The 20,619-nt window shown below is 40.0% G+C and overlaps 1 long non-coding RNA gene across 2 annotated transcripts in view; it reads right to left on the bottom strand.

Annotated features, from left to right (window-relative positions):
* The window catches only part of LOC121133423, a 38,840-nt gene extending 30,053 nt beyond the window's left edge, over positions 1 to 8,787 (bottom strand). The window contains exons 1-2 of one of the 2 annotated variants that reach the window (XR_005870253.1): positions 8,534 to 8,787; positions 8,229 to 8,377 (exon numbers count right to left, since the gene is read on the bottom strand). This is a non-coding gene — a long non-coding RNA (uncharacterized LOC121133423). Of the gene's footprint in view, positions 1 to 8,228; positions 8,382 to 8,533 lie in introns of both variants that reach the window. The other variant, XR_005870252.1, reaches the window with a different exon arrangement.
* Positions 8,788 to 20,619: the final 11,832 nt, after the last annotated feature.

Here is a 20,619-nt window from a genome sequence, read left to right on the forward strand (position 1 = left end):
ACTATGCTTTATCCCTTGAGAGTGAGGCCCAGAATTCTGTAGGTGTCCCATGAAGTTTGTCGGGTAAGGAGTGTCACAGGGAACTGCTGGCCCATGTGGCAACTGGCTAACAGGGAAGGCTTACACAGGATTCCATTCCACCTCCTCTCAAATTCTTCATCAATCCAGTCTAGCAACACGTTGTAGGGCACAGCTGCAGAATTGGAGCACACAGACTCAGGAGGCCTCAAAAGATGTGTAAGTGGGAGGCTGTCAGGAACAAGGAAAGTGGAAAGGAGAACTCTCAAAAAGGAATAGTGACATGAGGCTGGGAGGGCAGGGCTGGGACTGAGCTGAAGGAAGGATACACGACTGTGTGTTGAGAGCTCTGTGGCCTAGTTTCCACTCAGCATGTGAATGCATGTTCACTGTGTCTCTGTGAGGCAAGACCCGTGGGGATGGTCTCTCATTTGGCAAGAACCAGTGAACCTCAGGACAGTGCAGAATACTGCTACGACCATGCAGCCTGCACACTCTCTTCATATTATTGATGATTCTCTTGGCTGTTTTTAATTTCACTTTGTCAATCACACATGGGATAGATGAGATCATTCCCTGAAACCCCATTTTTCTCCATTATTTTCCCCTGAAATTATTTGGGAACTGATGCTTCTTGGGTTTCTTATCTGGAAACACCAGTTGTCACCCCAGACCCTGGGAGCTGTCCTGATTCAGTGCTGACAGGATCAGAGGCGATAAAATATTAATGGGAGCATATAAGGAAGCGACACAGGGGACATTAACTGCATCTCCTAATTCTGGGAAAAACATTAAGAGAGAAAAAGAGTGCCTTATCAAAGTTCTCTCTTTATAATGAGGCTTAAGCATGCAGGATCCTTTTTTTATGAGCAAGGGAAGAGTTGGAGAAATACATAAACTGTATGCATGCAGTCTATGACAAATGATCCATATTACTGCAAATATGCTTTGCTAAGTTTTGAACAATATTGTTCTTGATAATGTGTGTCTATGTTTATCCTTTTAGCTTTGTAAGACAGGATGTGCCTGGCTTAATATTTAGCCAAGCTAACAAAATATTGAGCAATGGTTTTGGTTTAAATATTGTTTTGATGTAAGTTGGGAAAAACATATTTGTTTTTTTTTTCTGTAGGTTAATCCTGGAGAATGGGAAAAACATGCTTGTTTTTGAAGTATAAATAAAGATCATTCAAGCTATTCAGGGTCAGCCACTTGTGAAAAACTCATCCAGTGGTCAGATAATTCTTGGGGCTGATGCCCTTTCCCCATCTCAGGACCTGAACCTGGCTGCAGTGGGACCACAGCAATTTCATGTACTACTTCCTGAAGTGGTTTGTCCTAATTATGCCAGTTTCAGTGGTCTACCCTACTGGCCTGCTCAGTGGATTTTTATTTTCTGGTTTTCCAGTGAAACTATTACACACTAAGATTCTGTTGCCTTCGAATAAAAGATTGTAAGGAAAACATTTGCAGGAGCAATTTCTTGATGATGAATATATCCCAATAAGTTTTTTCAAGGCTTATCTGAAGCAATCTCTTTGAAGGAGAAGAAATTCCCAAAAGAATTAGACTCATCCTGGATTGAGAGCTTCATAACAAAGGCTAATTCCAAAGACATCCTCAGAGGCCACAAGTATGCAAGGCTCACGCAGAGGAAATCAACAACATTTAACAGACTCTTTTAGAGAATGACATGTTTCTTCTTCTAAAAGAAAGATTTAATCTATCAATTGCCTAATAGGAAACAGGGCAACAAAATAAACCGATGCATTATCTGTCATGGAGGAGCCTGGCATGACAACAAAGCCTGAAGAGCATCTCCCTTGATAGAGAGGTGATGGACAGTCAGACTCCTCTCAGTCCAACCCATGCTGCTTCCCACATGTCAAGAGACCCCTGCCCAGAGACCTCCAGAAACTGAAGTGCTGTGTACACTGTCACTGCTGGGTCCCTTGCCTGCTTGAACATCCACCTCTCCTTTCCTCAGCTTCCTTCTGGGTTACAATGAAACAGAATGAGAGTGCTCATTGTGAGTACACTTTAAATGGAGCCAGCAAGAGGACACTTGCCAGCTGATGCCTCTTTGAAGGCTCAGAGATAATACTAAGGAGTATGCTCTTGTTGGATGGTTTGAATGAGACTATCACCCATGAGCTCATATGTTAGGATACTTGGTCACCAGTTAGTGGAAACGACTAAGAGGTGTGGCATTACTGGAGGAGGCTCTGAGGTTGCGAAAGCCCACTGAGTTCCCAGTTAGGTCTTTCTCTTTTGTGCTTGTGGATCAAGGCATAAACACTTAGATACTGCTCCAGCCTGCCTGCCTGTCTGCCTGCCTGCCTGCTGCATTTCTGCCATGACAGTCATGCACTCTAATCCTCTGAAACTGTAAGGCTTAACTAAAGTCTTTCTTCTATTAATTGTATTGGTCAGGGAATCTGGTCATAGCAATAGAAAGTGACTAAGGCACATTATAATGGTTTTCTGAAGAACAGGAAGGGGAAGCCATGTATGCCTCCTCCATGCTCCTTGGGGATTATTGTTAGCTGGATTAAAAAATGATGAGGGCCTAAGGGTCATAAATTCCAAGTACAAGAGAATTGGTTGTCATGTTGACACCTGTTGTTGGACAAAACTTTTCCTGGGGAGACACTACATGCATGTCTATTCACCCCAGGTGAGGAGCTCACAACGGACCAAAGTACAGAGACCACCAAAGTTCACTGTTGTGAGCCAAAGAGTTTTATTGGTGCTTCTTACAGGAATGTGAGTGACAAGTTACTTAAAGGAATAGTGACTCAAAGATAGATAGATGCATTACCAAAGTCTACCCTAGCATGACTGACAGCTCACAAAAGCAGGGAGCCTAGATCACACTACAGGCTGCAGACAGGTTGAAGAGTGTCCTTTCTAAGTGACTTTATTGGTTAAAACCTCTTCTAGGCATCTTGGCAGGTTTCTGCTTCTTCCAGGCAGGTGGTCTGACCTCAGATACTTTTTTGCGGTGTGGCTTGTCTAAGAATGACTCTCAGCACTCTTTACTGCTTACTCTGGCAGGGAGGATCCTAGTGAATCTTGTCAGTTTCAGGGACTTCCTAAATCTATTTAGACTTGTTCGCTTTCTGGCTTAAGGAGTGTAGGAGCTTTCCTGCAGGATGCAATGTCACAAAGTCAAAGGAAACTGCTGCATATCATCTACCACAGATCAGTTTATAATGGAGAAGTTGGCTTCTCCATTATATTGTAATGAATCAGCCTCTCCAAACTCATCAAACAGGCACAAACATTTTTGTCTCAGCCTGTAGCAAATAGTGTTTGTTGGTCCTTTGACAGCGGAGCATCTCTACCCAGCTGGAACTCTAATCTGCACCTCACTAGGCCAGCAGCCACATAGTCTGGCTTGGACATATAAACCCTGGGAAGCAACTTGAACTTAACCCAAGCACAGATGAATGAGAAAATGAATACTGTTTTAAGCAGGAAAGTAATATGAGAAGGCTTGCATTTCTTTTTTTTTTTTAAAGATTTATTTATCTATTACATATACAGTGTTCTGCCTACATGCCAGAAGAGGGCACCAGATTGAATTGTAGATGATTGTGAGCCACCATGTGGTTGCTGGGAATTGAACTCAGGACCTCTGGAAGAGCAGTCAGTGCTCTTAACCTCTTGAGCCATCTCTCCAGCCCCGGCTTGCATTTCAGAATGGCCAGTGGTACAAGTTAGAACCCAGAGAGGCTGGGACAGAAAAACAAAGGACTGATGGTGTAGACAGTGTGGCAGATGTGCTCAAAAGACAAGGAGAGAAAAGGTAGAATAGAGTGTGTACAATTATAAGAGACTGGTGGAGGCAAAAGGAACCTGCTCTGGAGATACAGAATGTTTTAGTTACTTTTATGTTATAGTGATAAGACACCATGACAAAGGCAACTAGTAGGAAGGGTTTATTTGGCTTATGGTTCCAAAGGGGAAAGAGTCCATCCTGGCTGAGACACATGGAGGTGAACAATAGACACCGTGTTTAGAGTAGAAGCTAAGGGTTCACATCTTCAACCACAAGTAGGAAGCAGAAATGATGAGAATGTTAAACTTAAATTTTCATATGGCATACTTCCTCCAACAAGGTCATGCCTCCTAAACCTCCTAAATAGTGCAGTCACCTGGGAAACAAATGTCCAAATGCTGTAGACTCTGGGAGACAACTCTCATTCAAACCAGAGGATATTTAGGGAAGGAGAAAAAACAATGAACAAAGGACAGGTACAAGAAGTGAGGTTGTAAGAGGTAGGACGTAAATAGAGTCTAAAAGAGATTAAGGGCAAAGGGAGAGAAGCCCTGGCATTCAGTTAATAAGAACAATGAGTCTGGGCAGGGAGAGAGGGCAGGAATAGCAACACATGGCCCTAGGCTCAGGGAGGGCTAGGGCATGAGGATATGGGGACGAAGCATGCTGGACAGCTCCTTCAGGAGCTTCAGTTGGAGCAAACAAATAAAAAAGTATGTGAAGAAAGAAAACTAGAGGTCGAAGGAATGTTCTGCTTGTTTTTATGTGTTCTGTTCTTTTAACCTAAAGAAATTGTGCTAACACTGTTAGGAAGTAGCATGAAGTTAGCAGAGAGAATTTTGGAGCAGGAACCCCATGAAGGTGCTGTCCAGAGTAAGCCCTGCAGCGTTGGTGGAGAAATTAGCTATTGGCAGGACAATACAGCAGACATGAAAGAGGAAGAACAGTCGGAAGTGTTTGACAGGTTAAATGTGGAAGGATAATGTAAGACAGAACATTCACGTTGTCTATGAAAAGGACAGCAGAAACATCTCTTAAGCCTGCTGTTAGTGTTTCTGCTACTCAGGGGGGAATGAAATTACTCTTACTAAGTGCGACTCAGAGGAACCATACACAGAAAACATTGAAGCAGGATCCAGAGGAAAACTTCAAGAAATTGCTCAATTATACAATCTAGTAGCTCACAGCAAGACTTTGGAAAGAGAGGAAGAAAATTTTGTTTTTCAGTATCCCTATACCATGGCTATGTGATTGTTCCAGTTTTCCTTAACTATAGGTATGTGGCTGTGCCAGCTTCCCTGTGTTATAGCTGTGTGGTTCTTTCGGTTTCCCTGTGTTGTAGCTATATGTTAGTTCAATTTTCCTGTACTATAGCTGTGTGGTTGTTCCAGTTTCCCTGTACCAGAGCTGTGTGGCTGTACCCAGATCATACCACTACTTCAGAGCACCAGAGATAGGTACAGGGTGGGGGCGAGTATTAGTCTTCAGAGGCTTTTGGCTTCCTCATCGTCGTCATCATCTGTACAGAGCCAATGAAGGGTTGTCTTCCTGCCTCAAGCATGAAACTGCAGGGGCTGTGAGTAGAGCTGGAGAGGTGAAGGGGACAGTGCCCCTCAGGATGCGGGGAAACACAGGTTTCAGTAGGAACATTTTTCTATGACAGTGCAGAATGAAGAGAAGAAGGAAAAGAAGCTACAACCAAACACACGCAGCCGCTCTCGGGCTCCTTCATCAGCTTCCACATGCGCTCACGCCTTCCACACTCTCCGGCTCCTGCGTCAGTTTTCACACACTCTGTCACCTGCGAGGCCACCCACTTCTGCTATTCTGCCTTTTCGCAGCTTTAGTGTGAAAGCTACTTGGTGGCTGTCAGCTCAGAGGCATGTGGTTTTCAAATTTCCAAATGTAATGGTGCTGATTCTTAGATACATTCCAACTGTTATTTATATTTTGCACAGGCCAAAGGGGGGAGGGATAGTTAAGAAACAAAAAAGTATGTGACTGTTGCTATCTACGAAGTACTAGTGATACTATGATATAGAAATATCTGTGTGTCTTTGAGAGCAACAGAGCCTTTCTTGGCTTTTTTGTACTTAGCTTGTGAGGCCAGGGTCCAGAAACTCAACAGTGATGAAAGCTGCTCTGTGCCAGAAGCTTTTGGGTTCTAGTCTTACAGATTCAAAGAAAGAATTTCATGGACCAGTTAGGGTGAGAGGAAGGCAGAGCTCCTGGCCAACAGGAGTAGGTACCACTGAGCCTTAGATGATGAGCTGGTCAGTCCAGTGTTCTTCAAAGGCATCTATGCCCTCTCATGTTTGGTTATGTCCTCAGTATCATTTCCATGACAGGCTTTAGGGAGAAGAAAAGGAAAGCTCAGACCCGGTTTTGGTATCTCCAGCTACACAGAACAGCAAAAGCAGAGACAACTTCAGTTGGATCTTTCTGGTATAACTGGCCTCCAGCAAGGACATGGCTCTGATTCTGGCCAAAACATTTCTGACTTTTAGCCCAAAAAGAAAATTTTCATGTTGAGGGGGGTCATTTTATCCTGAACTGACTGGCCAGTCTCTACTCTTGTTCCTGTCAACCACTGTTATAAAAATCCCCATTGCTTCAGGAATGTTTGAAAGTGTAATTGCATAATGATGGAGATTACAATTATCTATAGTGTATGATAACCAAAGCTCATTGTTGATGCTACCAGCTCAAAGCCGGGGTTTTGCGTCACCCATCATACTGGTCCTACATCAATACACCAAGCTCTCCTCACCGGCTGCACTAAACACTCACACTCTCTGGTGGGACCAGAGGCGCCAGGACACTTTCCTCACCATGCAGGGCCAGAGGGCTGGCAATGGAGAAGGCTGCCTACAGTGAGAACAAAATCAACAGCTGGAGAGCTGATGAGCTAGAATCCATCCCAGCCTTTTAAAATCATATAGATAGGAAAGCCTGTGAGCACTGAGGTTTGAGGAGGTGATGTCACAGCAAGCCACAGCATACAGAAGGAAAGACATTAAGGGAAGCCCAGGGGTCTGACCATTCCTCTGCTGCCAGTTTCAAGTCCAGGGACACATTCCTCTTGCTTCTGTTAAGAAAGGTTGCTCTGAGCTCAGAGTAGGGGATAAAGTGGCATGCAGAGAATAATAGGCCTCTTCCAGCTCTAGAGCCCCGCTGCTCGTCACCTTAGGTAACTATACAAGGAGCTTGTTACTCTATTCAATGAAAAATGAGCCTCGTGAAAGGCAAGTCACTAAAGCTGGGAGATTGTAATAAGAGCCATACATTTTTAATGTTTAAAATAGCCCCTTCAGCTTGCAAAGCTGCAGGAAAATGACCTTCATATATGTTATAATTTCCTTCTCTATACTTGAGAGGGGTGTTCCCAAGCCTTTCTATTCAACTCATTATGATCCCAAAAGGCATATATTCAGAAAGTGTGGCCTTGAATGAAAACCCCAGCCTTCTCTCTTTAAATTAAACATTTTGTTTTAGGTAATGATGACATACATTCTTGTAGACAATACAGAGAAACTAAAAGCTTTGGGATCTAATTTCTCCCTGTGGAACAGTTGTCATTGCCACTGAGACTTATCTTCCAAGAGTTTTTGCTGGTTCCCCTCCATGCACAACAGTGAAAGGCACACAGTTTTCCAACATTGTACAGAATCATAAAGAACTATGTGAATATTTCTGTCTTCCTTGTTACTAAACACAATCATCATCAGCAAATGCTACTTTTTATCTTACTGTTATAAGTAAACATAGAAATTTCAAAATGACGCTAATTTAAGATTATCTACTATCTATACCCAAAATTAGATAGTAGACTTACATATTTATTTCAATAAATATTTTATACAATACAAGTAGGATTAAAGATAGTATGTGCCACTCTCTTTCTCACTCTCCCATATAGTTGCATACATTCACACACAGACTCACTAAAAACCACATACATATATTCAAATATACGATTACAAAATATGGTCAGAGTTTTATAATATTTACTATTATAGAATAATGCTCTGTGAATATTTCTCATGTTTCCCTTCTGTGTCCTCACCTTACTTGATTGTAATTAAAACAATTTCCAAGGCCATCAAGTCAGCCCACTCAGTAAAGAGACTTACATGAAAGAAAAGGTGAGAAATGACTCACACAAGTTGTCCCCTGATCTCCACATGTGAGTAATAGCATGTATTCAGGGATTGGGAGAACATGTGCATACAGAGGGAAAGAAAGAAAGAAAGAAAGAAAGAAAGAAAGGAAGGAAGGAAGGAAGGAAGGAAGAAAGAAAGAAAGAAAGAAAGAAAGAAAGGAAGGAAAGAAAGAAGGAAGCAAAGAGGAAGGAAGGAGACAATTTCCAAATATTCAGAAGAGCATAATGAACTTAGTGGATGATATTATAACCCGTTAGACTCACCGCTTAGATTCTATATGTTGATGGCAGAAATTCCCATTGACCTTCACTGAGGTGGGTGGGTGCAGGGTGCTCCTGCATACATTAAGCATCTTCAGACAGTAGAGGGCCTCTCCTCTACTTGGAGGCATACAAGAGGATGTCTGGCAGCACTAGCTGAATGAAACACACAAAGGAATTACCTACAGTGAACAGTCAAGAAAATGTCCCAGAAAATGGTTTGGTACGAACTTTTCACCCCTAAATGGCATTCTCTGAACATCTAACCCTTGCTACTTAATATGAGGGCCCTATAAGACAGCACTCACACTGTAAAAATTCAGAAGTTTGGAAGGAAACACTGTGTTCAAACTCTATATGAAATTGTCTCCGCTTGAGGCCTAAGTCACACCCGAGGACCTGCAAAGGACGTTCCAAAAGGCCAGCTGGCTCCCCTGGAGTTCCGTCCCCACCAAGCAGAGCCAGGAAGCTGCAGGAAGACCCAAGAAGCAGCGATGAGGCTGTGGACGTTTGTTTATGCTACAAAGCAGCAAGTGCTTCTCACTCTTTACATGCCGACCGACCACAGCTCCTCTTTCTAAGGGTGGCTGAAGAGGGTGGGGCGTCTACTTAAGACACCAGGTCATAATCCCGAATGTTTAGTGTTTCCTGTAAATGGCCCTGTCCCAACATTACTTCATTTGAGCATTATTGGAGCTTTGTGAAACGAAGGTGAAAGCCACTCATCCCCATGTTTGAGAGGCTCAGCTGATATATAAACATCCATCTTCTAGAAGCTCTAATTCACAGTTCCTTCCACTGCATTTCTACTTTCCTGGAGCAAAGAGAAATCGGCTCTTAATAAAATGATGAACAAAGTAACAGGCAGCACAGTTTGATCAAGGAACCACGATTGGTGGGTTTCCTGTTGTACAGAATGCCTTCTATATAATGTGTGCTGCCTTCGAGGAATTTGAGTCCAGTCTTCATTTCCTGTGAAACTCCTTTCGAATTGAAAGCCAGCCTGACAAAATCATTGAAGAGAGCAGAGCGCTTATGTCGGGGTCCCTCTTCTCTCATTGTGTTAAATGAAATAAAGGAATGGCTCACCCGAGCCACTTTACAGGGAGAAATGAGGCATGGCCTGTGAATCAGTGGCTTGTCGTTTACCCACACCTGTTTCTGGCTCTCTGAGGACTCTCTTCATGGCTTTGGAGCTACAGAAGCACTTTAACAATCAATCTGTAGCCATGGATGTAAAAGAAAAAACTTTCTCTTCATGGACGTGAAGTCAATGTGTTTAGTACACAATGTAAAGAGACTTGTATTTCACCTGCACTCAGATGAAAGGAAAGAATCAAGTCACACAGTCCCTAAAGTGTCTGCTCTTGTTCTAAGTCTGTGAGTGTGAAGTCCTGAAGACCTTTCTTGGCTAGTGTGGCCATCGTCCTCTCGTCTAAATGTCTATAGATTCCTGCAGAATGCCTTTATAGAGACCCACAGACATTGCTATGTTTGTACCAAGTAAATTTGATATTAAACTCCTTTAATAATATATAGCATCTCAATGATATCAGGGCACCTTATTTTGCATATTTAATTGGCTTTTGAAAGTTTAAAACTTCACAATGGGTCAGGTATGATGGTGCCTGGGACATGAAAGTTTGAAGGTCATCCTTGGCTAGATAATGAGGTGGAGGGAGGTTAGTCTTGATCATATGTGGCATTGCCTCAAAAAATTAACAAATAAAATACAAAAATCAACAAAAAAATTGAATAGTTTTTAAAAGCTGATGCTACATTTACTCAGAAATTACCCCTTTCAGGAAATAAGAAAACACAATCTTAGTGTTCTATTGCTGAGAAGAGACACCACGGACAAAGGAACTCTTATAAAAGATACCATGTTGCTTTGGGCTTGCTTACAGTTTCATAGTGCATTGTCATCATGGCAGGAAGCAAACTGGTATTGACAGGAACACAGGAGCAGCAGATGGGGGCTCTAATCCTTGATCCACAGGAAACAGCCACAGAGAGCCACACTGGTAAGGGCCTTCTTCAATCTCACAGCCCACACTTAGAGACATACTTCCTCCAACAAGACCACACCTACTCCAACAAGGTCACGCCTCCTAATCCTTCTAGTCCTCTCAAACAGTTCCAGCCCTGGTGAGTGATCATTCAAATATATGAGTCCATTCTTATTCAAACTGCTGCAGATGGACAGAAAGGTAACACTCTGAAAATGTAGATACTGCTTATTTTCCTTGATTTTGATTAAGCAAGTCCTTGAGACTCTCCGGCCTGTCTAATTATCCAACAATGAAATTCCAGGAATGAAGCAGTCTCTTCCATTGTACTGAGTGCAAGAAGTCAACAGAGGCGGTTGGTGTAATGTTTTTCTTTTAAGACTCAAAATAAACACCCACAAAGCTCATTCTTTCTTTGTTTTGTACTTCCTATAGCCACCTTCCATCGGGTCTTTTCTTAGCCTGACATCCCATACGACAAAAGAAAGCAAGATAAAATTAGAAGTGTTTCATGGGATAGGTGGGTTTCCTGTTCCCAGGGGGTCCTGAAATCATGCCTCTTTGATATGAAATGAGTCTGCATAGGTTATTCTGTGCTTCACTTATTCCTCTTTCTTCCTGGCTCCTGCTACCACTCACCTCTTTTCAACACAGTGTACATCTTTAACAGCAGCCTATGCAACTCATAGTAAGTGGTCTTCAGTTAACCCTCCTAAGTCATACAGAGTTATAGAGAACAAAAGAGAGAAATATGCAAACCACCTAACCAATAGCAATCCTGCTTTAAAATAATGAAAATAAAAGCCTTGAACGTATAGGAAGTTTTCTAAGATTTCACAGATTGCATTGACAAAATCCAGCCGTCTCTGACTCAGCGTGACACTCTTCACTCACACCTCATGGTTTGAAAATATTTCCAGTCTCTGGACTCTGCTGATGAAATATGAGGAAATAAGTATCTAAAGAGGTTTCATTCAAGATGGTAAGGACCAGAGACCCACCTCATGGGTAGTCCTTCCCTCCTGCCACTGGCACAACTCTAGGACTATAGACTTGTTGAGGCATAAACATATAACACTGAAAGAGGGACCCATGGGCAGGACTGATGTGTCACTTCTTCAAATGTGTGACATACATTGCCAATAAGCATGTGAAAATACACTCAACACTAGTTATTATTAGGGAAATATTCATTGAAATTGTAAAAAGATGCCACCTGGTATTTTTAGGGTAGCTTCTATTGAAACAATAAAAATTGACAAAGACCTGAAGAAAAAGAATACTTTGTCCTACCCCAATGGCAGTCATATTGAAAGTTCCACTTACTATGGAAACAATAAAGCAATTCCTCAAAAAAGTGAAACAGAGTTATGCAGTCAGGCCATTCTGACTGTACGTGCATACCCACAAAGTAGATAAAGCAACCAAAAGAATAAATAAAGCACAGTACACTATAAATTAAATATAATTTGGCTTTTAGAGCAAGAAAGGGGAATTCTGGAATATGCCACATATTAATAAACCTTGAGAACATGATATTTGGCTGGTCATATGAGTACCAAAGCACCACATACAGACACACACACACACACACACCTATACACATACATGTGTGCACATATACACCTATACGCATACAAGTGCCCACTTGTGCATGTGCACGCACACACACACCCACACACACTGGGGTAATATTGATTCTGAAGATCAAGCCTAGGTCACCAGACTTGGTATCAAAATCTCCATTATCTAACTCCAAAGACTTGATAGTAGGTAAAGTAAAGGAATCACAAATAGAAAACTACTGAATAATTGTACTCATGTGAAGTACATAAAGTAATAAAAACATTAGAGACAAAAAGCAGAATGATGATTCTAGGGAGCATGAAGCATTGTAGTGCTTGCCCATCTTCCATGACTCAGGAAGCTGAGGCAGGAGGTCATTAGTTTAAGGCTCTTCTGGGCAAGGGAAGGAAGGAGAGAGGGAAGAGAGAAGAGTAAAAGAAGGTTATGGGCACTCGATGAAAACAACATGGAAAGAGTTCTGACAATAGTTGCACATTAGGAGTGCATTTAATACACTGATCCCTGAACAGTACATGCAAAGATGGCTACGGTGATAGCATTTTTGTGTATTTTTCTATGTCTGACTTTATTTTTTAACATAACAAAAATTGCTAATTGATTTTATAGTTTTAACTTTGACATGGATCTCTCTCTTTCTCTCTCTCTGTGTGTGTGCGTCTAGCATAAAAGCATAAAATATAATTTATAGTGAACTAGTGAAACCTACCATGAGTTTCCACAGCTTCTCACTGGCTCTTCTAATTAGACAGAAGAGCACTGAGATGTACAAACTTTGGTCTGGCTAATCTTTCACAGTTCCTTTTTTTATTTGCAAGTCATTTATAATAAACTTTTGATTTACAATTTCAAATAAAATTTTAGTAATTGGAAAAAAGAGCTTCCTTAACAACTGGAAACTATGTAAATGTCCATTATCTGGGTGCCTATACTGCCTTGGGGAGTCCACATAGCCTGATTTATGAACTTCTAAACTTAAGGTGGGAATATTTCCAACATCCAGCATTCCATCATCTAAAAAGTTCTATTAATAGGAATTTACAGCATTGTCTGATGAGTGCTCATATATAGTCACTGATTAACTTCAGTGTCAACTGAGCTAAAGTTAATGCCTTTGGTCAAGAAGAGAAACTTCAGCTAGATTAAACACCATGAGAAGAATAAAAGCTTCCTCAAAATTGGCGCACAGTGGGAAAGCAAGAAGTGTCACTAAGTCACGAGAAATGGCAGGCATTGGAAAAAAACTGTGAAATAAATGCTTCAGTAAGTGGACGTGGTTCTGAAAATTAATGTGGCCATGGAAAATGCTTGTTATAGGAGTCAGTCAGAGAAGCAGTCATGTGATACATAAACCTCAAGACACAAATCTCTCTCTAGCATTTGATAGATAGAAAGAACCAAAAGGCTCAATCGATATGATTTTTCACTCATGAAAATTCTTCTTCCTCTTAGTAGGAAAAAGGAATGCAGGAAGGAAACAGAACTGTGGAAAGATAACAAGCAAATACACTGGAATCTCTAGTTTACACTCATGGTGCACTTCCTGCTTTGTACCCTGTCCTGTCACCCCCTTAACTATACACTCTAAATATATCAGTGGGTTCTTACATTGTCTTGGGCGTCATGTCCCTCCAAAATCTGTATTTTGGAACCTGAGATTAGTAAGAGGTGGACACTTTGGGCAGTGATGAATCTGTGGAATTCCAAGCCTCAGTCTGTTGTACTCTTATAGGAAAGGCAGATGGTCACATCCTTATAAGAAAGGTGAGATGCCCGAATGTCAAAGTTCCACAAGGTCACACAACTAGTAAGTAGCAAAGTAAAAAAAACCCAGCTAAGTCATATGACTCCCAAGTTCCTGTTTTGGCCCATTTAAAAACTTATTTTTAGTTTCTTGACAGTGTATAAACTGCCAACAATGAACTCGGGGTGCTAGAGAACCAGTAACTAAAGTTAGTGTGATTTCCCTAATCTCCTCTTGACTGTGGAATTGTCTAAGCACTTAATCCCCTTCATGCTGAGTATTAATCTTCTGCAAGTGGGTACCTCCTGGAAATTCTGAGGGATAAACCCAAGTGGGTTTTACAGGCAAAAGCTGTATTTTAATTGAACTCTGGATTAACAGAAGAGTGGATGAGTATGTTTGGGGCTACCATAAAGTCCCTTTCCAATTGGCTTCCTTCACATCACTGAGCCTGTCTGAGTAGCAGCTGCATTGAAAATCATAAACATAAGGCTGAATTTGCTACTGTTTATATTCTCTTTTGAGGGAACCTGACAGCTCAAACAGATCATTGAGACTTAGATCTGTTTGCTTTCTTTGCTAAAGTTATAGGAAACTGTCCCTTTCTGATATGTGTGTCTGAAGTTTCAAATCTTAGACCATAGTCTCAGTTGATATACAATCGCTCTGGTGAGGGCTCTCATGTCTGATGATTTAGATCACATGGGCCTTTATAGACAAGGAGGTTCAAGAATGATGTCATTTGCTATCATGGCTTCAGGTTTCACATGGGTTTAAATATCCCTCAAATGAGTCAGTTTCTTCTCTTTGTAAAAGTGTCCCTGGCTATGAACATGTTTGCTTCTGACATTGGTCTTGGGCCTCCTAATATATGTATGTGCATAATACATACACAAACACACAACATACCATACACACATATCTCACTAAACACACATGCATACACCCACAAATCACATCACACACACAGGCAGACACATATATACCTACAGAAAAACATACACCCACACCCAAACACACACACACTGAAACACCATACCATACATACAGACACAAATACACAGATACACACATACCCATACACAGACACACACACACATTCACATACCATACCACACACACACACACACGCACAGAATCACAAATATAAACATATACACACACACTCACATACCACATTCACACACAGAGACACAGACACACTCATACAGTCATAAGCACACTCACTTCTCCCTTACACAAATTTCTGAAAAATTAAAAAGCAAATACTGTTAAATTCCAGAATTAATATTCTAATTTCGTAGTCTCCCTATCTCAGTTAAAGTGTTCCTCTTGAGTATTTCAGTTCACTTCTAATGGATTCCTACAGAACTCTCTGAACGGGTGCTTTGGAGACACCATTGCTTTTCATTTCAAAGCAGTCAGTCTATTTTGCCCCATGCTTCACTGAGAAACCTTTGGTAACACTATCCTTGGGTCCTATACTAAGTTTAAAGAAGGACATTTGGTTTGGAGGCATTGTTTCTAGAAAGAAAGTGGCACTACTTACAGAAAACGACAGTATCAATTTTTTCTGCATCTGCAACAATTGCAGCCAACTTTGATAAACAACTTCTGACATGGAAACTGTCACTTTCAACTCTCCCTTCTCATTAAAAGGTAAATCAGTGTTGGAAATAACCATTCCTCCTAGTTTTATTTCTAGATGGTTCACTATTTAAATGATTTCTTTTTCTGTAAAAATATAGAATGCATACTAAAGAAAATTCAGAACTCAGAGTAGATAAGGAGAACACAATATCTTGTCCTAGAGTGCCAAGAAAAAGAGCAGTTAATATTTTAATGCTTTCATTTGTGATTTCTTGCATTTTATGCTTATAACATATTTCCTTGGATTGAAACTAGGTCAATTATTCATATTAAGTTATTCATTTAATATAATTCTATATTGAAATTCCTTATTAGGAATCAATTCTAACATAAATCCCAGTGGGTCTCTTTTAGAGCTTGATTAATTCACTCCACATTCAACTTAATGTGTAAATTGATGAGACTGTATAAGAACATTATTTTTTTCTAAAAAAGAAACAGCTATGTAAAATCATACTGAAAATGTTAAATGTATATGGGACCATACAACATGGAGAAAGCATATTGTTTCTGTGTGTTACTTCTGTATTCCTCTGACTAGTATCTCCCAGAAGAGGTAAAGCTGGGGGGTGTTTGTTTTGGACAGAGAGTTTAGCACATCATGGTTGGGAAGATATGGAGGATCAGGTAGTTTACTATATGGCCATTATGAAACACAGGGGACAGGGGATTTGAAAAGGAGCTAGGGCAATACAGCCCACAAAACACATGCTGAGTGACTCAATTCCTCAGATCCTACCTTCTACCACCTCCTAGCAATGCCATTATACTGTTGATCTACTGTGTGATGTATCCATTGATGATGTCAGAGTCTTCACAGTACTCTATGGTTCTACTGTGAGATGACTCCATTGAGGGTGTCAGAGCCCCCATATTATACTGTGCATCTACCCTGATATTAATACATTTATTATAGCAGAACCCTCACATTGTACTATGGATGTACTGTGACATGAGTAAATTGATGATGTCAGAGCCCTCATACTGTGCATCTCACCTGAGATTAATACATTGATTGTGTCCAAGCCCTCATGAACTAATTAGCTCTGGAAATAATCTCAGATATACCCAGAGGCTACTTTACCAACTCCCAGATGATTCCTAATGCACAAAGTTAACAAAGTTCACCATCACCATCACAGTCTTCTTCCAATGTAAACTAAGACACACACAGACACACGCACGCACGCACACACACACACACACACACAAGGGTATTTTGGAGTAGTGTTTTGTTTCTCAATTCTACATATAAAGTATATAATTGTTTACAACCTCTCCATTCACAAAACATTAGCTGCCATCATCCTGGAATGGAAGGACCACCTTAGGACTTTCTGTGCTTCTTCCAAGTTCCCAATTTTCATATTTGCTTCAACTCACACACATCACAATTATCTGTTCTTTTTTGTTGCTATTGAAAATTCATACAGCATATTCTGATCACTGTTAACCCTTTCTCATCTCTTCTCCACCTCCCCTCCAATCCAATTCTACAATTTCTTTTCTCTCTCTTTAGAAAACAGGGAAATTTTAAAAATTAACAAAACAAAAAGAAACACTCTATTATTTATCATATCTTTGTGAGTCTAAAGTTTTACAACAAATTTATCTTTTGTAATAACTAAGGAAAATTTTAAGTCTTGTTATTTAGTCTTTAACTCCACCAAATACCCCAAAAGGGTGAAATGTTTCCTAATGATAGGGACATCCAGACACCTGGGGAGTCACTCAAAGTTCTTTCGCGAAATTAGGACATCCAATTTGGGCCTACAAGCCTAGTATGTTGGACAGAAATTTTTGAGAAGCAGGAAATTTTGAAGGAATGTCTTACATTGTCTTGTCAAAGTTTGGAAGTTGCTTTCCTTTATATCCTACTGGTCTGTTTTGAATACCATATTGACAGCAATTGAGGCAAAGGTAGTTTTTGCCTAAATGACTAGCTTTGCCATGAAAAAAGCAAAAGCCATATGGAGGTTCTTTGATTTTCATCATCTTCTCTGAAGGAGATTGGTGCTGCCAGGAGCAGATGTGCCTCACTGTCATTAAAAACCTTAATTTATTAAACATATTAAATGCCTTATTCTGTAAGTCTTTAAGGATTTGAAGACCATTATCATCTCTCTCTATCTAAATATATCTGTTTAACCTTGAAAATATGGCTAATATGACAACAAGTTTGATACTATAAATGACAAGCGATTAGCCAGTATTTTAAATTATACATTTCATTTTCAATGAGCTGCATAAGCACAATACCACAAACAAGAGTAGAAATGTACATACAGTATAACAAAATTGACTGTTAATTTGTATCAATAAATCAAAATCCATACCAATGTAAAACATTTTGACATTAATAGTTGCTTTTTGAATTAAAGTTGATTCAATAATTTACCCTTTTATCTCATCAATTCTATATTTTTCCTTTAGAGAGAGATCTTTGAATTTAATTCGTTTAGCTTTTGTCCTGACCATGACTAACAACAACATGCCACCAATCCCTTTAAATGATGACAAACATTCATAAACAATCTTTTGGGAATGTGGGCATTGCTTTTTCAAGACTACTTCCTGTTGTCTGGGGGTGTTGGCATCTTTGGGAGAACCTTGAGAAAATCAAGATAATTGTTAAGCCTTGGCTGGAGTATTCTGTGAGTCTGGGTATCTCAGCCAGCATCCTTGAAGCTGTTCTGGATGCTGGATCATCTGGGCCATCCATTTTCATTGGTGTCTGGTCCCCTTGTTCTGAAAATACATAAGCTTTTAAAGGTAACATACATGCCTTTTAATACAAATATAGATTGGATGTTATACTCAGGTTAGCTAAAGATGTTTTTTGTCTTATGTTTGAGCAAGTAAAATATATGTAACATGTTTTGTAGTTTTCCTAGGTTTATTTCTTTATATCTGTAGCCAGCATTTTCAGGGGATCTTCTCCAATCAAACCTGATCCATATCAACCTGGAATATATCCATAATCTCTCATTTTCTGCGGAAATAAAAGCATAACATCTTCTCCAAAGCAAGATATCTTTTTAACTTCCATTTTGCCATCAAGACATTTTTAAATACATATGTTGGTTTAATCCAGCAGTTTTTATCATCCAATGTTATCAGTTGTTGCTCCTTCAGAAATTTTAAAGAGAGCATAACATACAGAATCCAGACTCTCTGCATATTTACCATCTTTATGTGTCTTCATATGGTTTTTCATTTACTCATTTTTAAGGTCATTATTATTTTAAACTATTTTTTAATCTATGACTGTCTCTACCCTTTCTTTTCTCTCTCCCAAGCCTATGTATATTTTAAACACACTGTAATCTATTTAGAGGTGTTTTTTTTCTTGTCTGGCTTTGTCTTTACTGTACTGTACTTTGATTGTATAAGATGAATCTTAAAATGCTATGTTAGTCACCAGCTTGGCTCACCTTAACATATGTGAGCTACATTTACCACCCCAACTCTGGGAAATTGTTGGGTTCATGCTGCCACCAAGTAGTGCACCTCAGGCTGCTCATAAGCTCATGTTAGCTGCTAGCCCCAAGCCAGGAAGCCATCTCTTAAAGGCCTCTGTTTGCTGCTAAAATCAAGCTTATCCAAGAAAAGGTAATTATTACGTTTGGTTCTACTTTTGCCTATCTAGAATTTTTTTTTAAATATTCATTAGGCCTAATGTGGAAATTCCAGACCTATGTTGGAATGTCAGCAGAGCTTATAACTAGGTTGATAGTTACCTTTCTCCTTTGGTAGTATGCAGAGTACTTTCTAGGACCATGAACACTACTAGTCAGTAGGGGTGAAGGCTCTAGGTAGACACCAGAATGAATTATCTGTGTTTAATGAGATATGTTTGCTCTGTCTTCAGCAATAGAGCTTTATTATCAGTTTGTAAAGGGCAACCAACAACCCTCGCAATAGCCTGAGTTGTTTGGGGGTTCCATAGATCCTCTTTGACCAACAACTCAATCAGATGTAAACACATTCCTGGCACTGGAAGTTTTACTTGATGGTGAAAGATGTATATAGTTGGGTATTATTTCCCCTGCTATTTGGTCAGTCCCTTTATATTTCTTTCATATATGTATATATTTTAAGAAGATTCTATATTAGTAGGTTTCCATATTGTCTGTTCTTTATACATGGCACCTAAATTACTTACTGTACTAATTTTATCACAAAGCAGTGATAAATTTACCATAAATGGAATCAGCATATCCATGAATTTTCTTTTATGGCCAACTGTGAACATCTAGTTAAGACATAGGTTAATATTGATAAAGATCCATACATTCTTATCTTATAAACTTTTGCATTCTCTTCTATATTCTTTGTACCATTTTTATGTTTGTTGTCAAGAACACAGTATGCCAGAAACATACGCAGACATATCTGTGTCTTTCCACAAAGTAAGTACTTTTTGAGCAATAAGATGATGGTTAGCTTTGATTGACAATTTGACTCAATCACCTAGGAGAGAAGCCTCCAGGCACACTTCTGAAGGTTTATTTAGACAAGGTTAGCCTCTAGGCATGCCTGTGAGGGGATGTAGCTGAGTTAGAAAGAACTGCTCTGAAGGAGAGAGGTGTCATTGCTTGGGCTTGCGCTTAAACTGCCTTAACAAGGCATTCAGCTGAGCAGTGGCAGACATTACTTCTTGACTTCTGATTTAGTGGGGGTAATGTGAACAGCTTCCTCTCTCTTCTGTCGCCCTACTTCCTCACATCATGAGATAGACCCTCAAACTTCTAGCTGCAATAAACTTTCTTCCCTTAAGTTGTTATTGTTGAGGTAAACAACCACTGATGTTGGGGACCGTGAGAAAGAAATATCAAGTAGCTTTGGAACTTATGAGAAAACAGTAAACTAGTCAGCATAGACACAATGGATATACTTTAGAAAGGCAGAGCCCCAGGACTATGTATCCTGAAGACCTCATGCTGTTATTTAGCAAAGTTCTGCCTTTTACCCCCATGATCACCATTTCCCTCATAATCTGTGAATTGTATGAAAACTCTAAGGGAGTTTCCAGGGCCTCACTGTCAATAATAGTGATTGACTTTTTCAAGCATTGCTGCTGGAGCAGATTATTGATTCCACCACCACCCTCAGAAAGAATTTAGAGATGAAGATTGTTAGCAAAGTTAGGTTAAGATGGTTTGGTTATTGACTTTGATGTAGAAAATCTTGGGGAATAGTTTCAAGTTTTGAAAGGTACACTTTAATAGTTAAGCGAGGGACTCATTGAGGTCAAAGAACCAAGGCAGCACGGTTATTATTAGCTGACATGCCTTTTTTGCTAAATATGGGTTGGTGATCAAAGGCAATGATTAATTTCTTGTACCAATTTTGCCCTTAGATTCCTGGTGTGATTTAATAAATGAAAATATTGATGAGTAGGTGT

This window comes from Mesocricetus auratus, unplaced genomic scaffold, assembly GCF_017639785.1.
Source record: "Mesocricetus auratus isolate SY011 unplaced genomic scaffold, BCM_Maur_2.0 Super-Scaffold_100022, whole genome shotgun sequence".
Lineage (NCBI taxonomy): Eukaryota > Metazoa > Chordata > Mammalia > Rodentia > Cricetidae > Mesocricetus > Mesocricetus auratus.